At 39.8% G+C, this 6,000-nt stretch overlaps 1 pseudogene; it reads right to left on the bottom strand.

Moving 5' to 3' along the window:
• Positions 1-2,221: 2,221 nt before the first annotated feature.
• Positions 2,222-3,275, bottom strand: LOC103712528 (ethylene-responsive transcription factor ERF014 pseudogene; annotated as a pseudogene).
• Positions 3,276-6,000: the final 2,725 nt, after the last annotated feature.

The following is a 6,000-nucleotide window of genomic DNA, read 5'->3' as shown; positions in this document are numbered from 1 at the left end:
GAAACTTGCGTATATGGAATGGGTAGGGTTGCCACCGGGTCAGGTTGGGTCCATGTGCCTGGTGACCCGGATTCTGGCTCATTTTAGGACTCGTTTGGTTTGCAAAAAAATAATAAAAAAAAAGTATGATCAGCAGGAAAGTAATAAGATGCATCTTATTTGATTCGAGTTTTCAAATGAAAGAGACAGAAAAGTTGTATTCTCATGAAAATATAATTCACATGTTTCATGGAAAAGTCTTTCTCATAAGAAATATAAGACAGTTATTTTTCCGTGAACCGAAAATCACTCCATTTTTATTTTTTTCTAAAAAAAACCTTCAGCATTAAAGAGGCATTAAACATCTAATTTTTATTAAAGGTATAATAGTGGATGGTCAACAAAACATAAGCACTCTTAAAATCTGTCAATTTTTCATTGTCAACTAAACATGCCAAAAGTATTTTTCCAGATATTCTCTTTCTAGAAATCTGCTTTTCAGGAATCATATTCTTAAGAGGAAAAATGCTTTCCGCGAACCAAACGAGCCCTTAGACTTGGGTCTTTAACTTTGAGCCAAGTGCTATACTTCATCTAATGATAAGGTCAGATCTGGTCCCTGGATTTGAGGTTTTGGCATGGCATCGTCCAAATTTGATGGCATGATTCTAGATCAGCTACGTCTTGAAAGCTTGTCTCGACGTGGTAGTTGAGAAGTTTGGCATCATGTGTTCCCTTCGAAATTTGCCACACCCATCTAGAATAGGTAGGTAAGGCTGCTATGCCTTGAATTAACCTAGTTCCCATTTAGTTCGGAGTAAGTCCAGTCCATGAATCAGGTTTGGATTTTGGATTCAGAAACATGAATCATTTCGAATATTGTTAACAACCTGAGAGGTATTTTTCTTGCCACAAATAAATGAAAATGTGATGCTTTAGTATATTGTATTTAGCTGCATTGCAAATATTATGTTACATATACTAGTAATATTAATTTGGAAGAGTGGCATAAAACCGCATCTCAAAGAGCATCATTGCTGTATGGGTTGACATAATTCTTCATGGATGTGCATTGCACTTAATTTTAGCTTGAACATATCACTATGGAAGGTTTATTTCTTCAATTTTTGCTTCCCTTAAACTTTGGAGATAATAATTGCAATCTAGAAAGAATTTAATTGAAGAATCAGAAAAAAACATCTAAATGGTCGAATCAATATCTCAAATTACCATACTTTGATATTTGGGAGATCTATTTTAGCATGTAAAAGGAGATACTGTTTTCTCATGAAATTAATTGATCTCCACATATATTTTTTTTAAAAAAAAAAGAATATGAACAAATTCATGAGTTTATACATGAATCTAAAGGAGATTGTCGAGGCATGGATACTCTGATCATTCTTGTACCGGTCATATCTTCATTAACTTTCAAAATTCCCACGTGTTGTGTTCTAAGTGAATTGTTGAAAGACTCAACTTTGCCACCATGCAAAGGGGATGGCTACAAAATGGATGGGATACAAGGACATGGGGGGAAAAAAATCTTAAATATAAAAAATTATTGAAATGGGTGGGATCTATGAAGAATTTTGAATGGATATCCAGAATATGCCAAAAAGCATAAAAACAATGAGCATGAAAGAAGGGACTGATCATTTAAATTGAAGGAGGTATACAAAGAGATGTAGATTTAGCAGAAGGACAAGCATAATTTAACATACCTGCACCAAATTATCCATGCCATGACTAGTATTAGTATGATATAAAAAGGAAGGTGTATGTTGAGGATGGAGACATGAACGTCTGTATTGTAGCAGAATAGGGAGCAGATGGAAATGATAATAATGATGATAATAATAATAAGAAAAGAGAGAAAAACATAGGGTAATTCACTCATAAAACCCTACCAATATAGGCTTTAATGGCATGCAACTAGTCTCCAAATAACTTATCAATTCATTCAATCATTTTGAACAGCTCAATCTAAAGGCAGTTGACAAAATCCTAACTAATTTTATTGCTAGAAGCAAGCTTATCAATTAAGTCATGCCACTTGTATAAACAGGGTGATCTTCTGGATTTGCCACCTATAATATAAGAGGGCAAGTTTGGTTCACAACAATAATACAATTCATCTATTTCTTATACACAATCAATAAACACATAAAAATGAGTACTTAGTCTGTTTCTTTTACTTATAGCAAAACAGAACGTATTAATTAATGGCACCAAAATCACATATAGAAAAGGGACAAACTTCTCATTCCCATATACTTGCACACGGTTGATACATAGAGCTAGAAATTTACGTATATTTGGATACAGAAATCCCACGGAACCGCCTTAAAACATGTAGCTCCGTGGGGGTTTCTCCTTGCTTAGAAAGAAATCGAATAAATTATGACCAATGCGGTCGCTTACAGTCAGTAGCTTCCCCTCCTAGTTTCACCTTAAAGGAGAAGAAGATCATGGAACAAGATTAGCAGAAGCTCCAAAGGTTAATGTCGCCTTCCTCGTCCCACTCCTCCGCTTGAGAAGGAGCAAAGAAGGCGCATGGATTGAGCATATAGTCCATGCACTTTGGCGATTGGAAGGCGGCCTCAAAGTCGATCGAGAAATCAGTTGGATCATATGCAGTGGGCCACCCTTCTTCTACTAGGCTCGACATGCTGCTTTGCGAGCTCATCACCAACGTGTCGTCATTGGCGACATCAGAGGAAGGTGACGGCGATGGCAATGACGAGGGGAGGGAGGGTGGTGGGAGGGTCTCAGGGTGTGCGAAAGCGGTGGTGTCATTGGCGGCGGCGGCGGCCGCTCTTTGGATGGACTTCGGGGACATGAGGGTGGTGGGGAGGTGGAGGGGTTTGGAGGTGGGGAAATTGAGGTTGGCGGAGGAGCCCTTGAGGCAAAGGAGGGCTGCGTCGTAGGCCCGGGCTGCGGCCTCCGGTGTTGAGTAGGAGCCCAGCCATATCCTGGTCTTCTGGTTTGGTGCTCTGATCTCGGAGACCCAAGAGCCCCAACTCCTCATTCTCACACCCTTGTACTGCTTCTTCCCATTACTGCCTAGCTTTGGTGGGATGCTATTGTGGTTGGGGTCATTATAGACTCCGATGGAGCCATTTGGAGTGTCAGGGACCCTGCTGCTGCTCTTCACCATGGATGGATGGATGGATGGATGGATGGTGTTGAGTGTTGTATCCCTTTACTCTCTCTCTCTCTCTCTCTCTCTCTCCTTCCGGGCTCAAGCTATGGCTATCTTCTTTGAACGAGGGAGGAAGGAACGAGGATGGCTGGCTCATTTATAGACGAGAGTACGACACATGCCATTAAAAAGGGAAAACCAGGGAAGAAAGAGTAAAAGTTAGCTTCGAAGAAGTGATGGTTAGCTCTAGCAAAAAAAAGTGGTGGTTATCACTTATTAAAAGTTCAGGTGGCGCAAAATTTAAGAATATTTACTGTCCCTTCATATCATGTGGTTTTGTATATACGTACGTACATAATCATTTTATATATTGTTAGTTGGATTCAAGTTTCCACGCCTTTTTAGTTTCATGTGCTCACAATACTTTTCACTTCCCCTTCGGTCCGAGGTCATACATGACTTAAGAATAAAAGAATAAAATATATGATATGACCAAAAAAATAATAAATAAGGGCAACCTTCCCTTACACCAAATCTGCAGGTTGTGTAGACATGTATCATTTAAATCTAATCGGATAGTTGCATGCATTTGTCATGGAGAGATGCAACCTATAACGTTCAAGTTGCTGAGAATACAATTATATAACAAGTTTGGATAGCATCTTTAGATTGATTTAATTTCAAGCTGTAGTTCCTACTATGAACTTTTATTAGTCCACTTAGTAATAGAATACAAAATTCTGAGCAGACTTTTGCGTTCTTCTTCTTTGGTTTCTTGGATTTTGCACATGCATATCTATTTCTAAATCAGAGAGCCATGGATTTATAATTTTGATACCACGAACAAGAAGACTTCCTTTGCTTTTTCTACTAACAACCATCAATTAAATGGTGGCTTCTATGTACCAAAAAAGAATGGAGGCTTCTAAATAGCATCACCCTTTAGGTGCAGTCTTAGAAAATACGCAAAAAATTTCAATCAAATTTGGAAATTCCTATATCTCTCTCTCTCTCATGAACAAAATTAAGGAGAGCACGGAAGAAGAACCGACCTCAATGTTTAGGACTTCAAAAAAAAAAAGATAATCCAAACACTTGCATGATCCACAAACCAATTGACATGTCATTAGCCACATCTGACATGGAAGGCTTAATTGCATGGTGAATATGGCTTCGGAATGATGCACGTAGTGATGATTCTGGCTCGATGTTGGTCTAAAGGATTCAATAAGATGGTTGGGGCCATGCTCAGAGTTTTAACAATGGTCATCACCATATTTTTCTTGGGGATGTTCATACTGTGTAAACTATCATTAAACAAACAAACAAATGACCATTCCAGCGGAAGCTGTAGATCCACTTTCCTTTCAGTAATCCAGTAAACCGCTATCATCTAAAAACTTACCAAAGTGAAAATAGTCAACAGCAGCAGCACAGTGATTTAAATAATTCACAGCCGACCAGTTGACTGGCCGGTCTAGGTTGACCCGCCACCTGTCGGTTACATGCACCATCGTCCATCAAAGGTGTGGTACCGTCGTACATGGAACGCATGTGGGAATATCCCCTTTATCTCATCTTTATGAAAACAAAAAAGTGGAATGTACCCGGAAAAAAAAAAATCGCTTCATTAAAGTAAAGCAAATGCAGGTCCTTTCATCTCCGTGTGAGCTTTTTCTTCTTCTTCTTCTTTTTTTTTTTTCTGTGGGTGCAAAGGCATTGGTTCCATATCTCCCTAAGAAAAATAAAATATCAAGTGCAACTCTGACAATAGAAAAAACTTGAATGAGCTCGGTTTATCTCTAGATTGGCATGTTATGTAATCTAATCAAAACCCTATTTAACTCTAGATTGCAATATATGATTTTAATTTGAAATTTAATCAATGTGAGCTCTGGCGAGCTAGGTCTGGGAGCAGCTCGACTTAAGCAAGCTTAAAATGCATTTAAACATAAATTGCTTCGGAAGAAGCAGCAGTGGAGCCTCATTGATGCGTACCAAGCTCGCAAGGGAGCTTCGCGGATATGAGGGTGGGGACGGAGGGGAAGCAGCGGGGATGTGGAGGGATGGGGCCGCGCGCTGGCCAGATCTCCGCAACCCAACCACCGCTGCGTGCGTACTGGGTCCCTCACCAGCTTCTTTCGCACATAGCTGGATCTCATCTGTCTCCCAGAGCATAACCGCGTTATGACTCAGCACCCCAAAAAAAGGAATGTGATTAAAAGTCCCAACTGCCTCGTCCTCGAGCTCGCTTAAACGCGTTGGACTCTTGACTTGGGAGCCCAATGTCCCTTTCAGCCTGCGATCCTGCGTTTTTGTCTAAAGATTATATTATCGCTTATTTAAGAGGTTGGAAGTGATGTCAATTCAGGATTCTTGTAAGCTAGTGCTGAGGCTTTCAATAGCTTCTTCTGAGAGTATGGTACGGCTGCTGAGATTCCCTTCGTAGAGCGGGGATACCTCCATGGGTACTTTTCTTGTGGCGTGCCAAGACCAATGTGGGGGGGGGGTGGTGGGGTCCCTCCTTGACCACTTCCGAGCTCCGCCATATGACCTCGCCGGGGGCTTAGTTCAGCTCCTTTGTCGCATGTGGAGATGTCAAAATCCTATATGCGTGTATGCACTCATCCAACCATGGTTCCTTTCTTCAACATCAATTGTGCACTTCCAGGCGTACAAAAATGGGAAGCATAAAACTAGTGTTACAGTCAATTGGAACACTTGTGTTTTTTGTTAAAGCATTCAAAAATAAATATATTTATAAAAATTAGAAATTAAAATATCAAAAAATCAAGCAGAAAGATTTGAAGTATATACTTGCTTCATGCATGTGACTTGAATTTAGCATATTGATTTCTTCGACTGGAAAAAGAAAC

This window comes from Phoenix dactylifera, chromosome 15 (assembly GCF_051530095.1).
Source record: "Phoenix dactylifera cultivar Ajwa chromosome 15, Ajwa_hap1_PhDact_Kaust_v1.1, whole genome shotgun sequence".
NCBI lineage: Eukaryota > Viridiplantae > Streptophyta > Magnoliopsida > Arecales > Arecaceae > Phoenix > Phoenix dactylifera.
The sequence above is the reverse complement of the archived record's forward strand: the minus strand, read 5'-3'. Positions and strand labels throughout refer to the sequence as shown.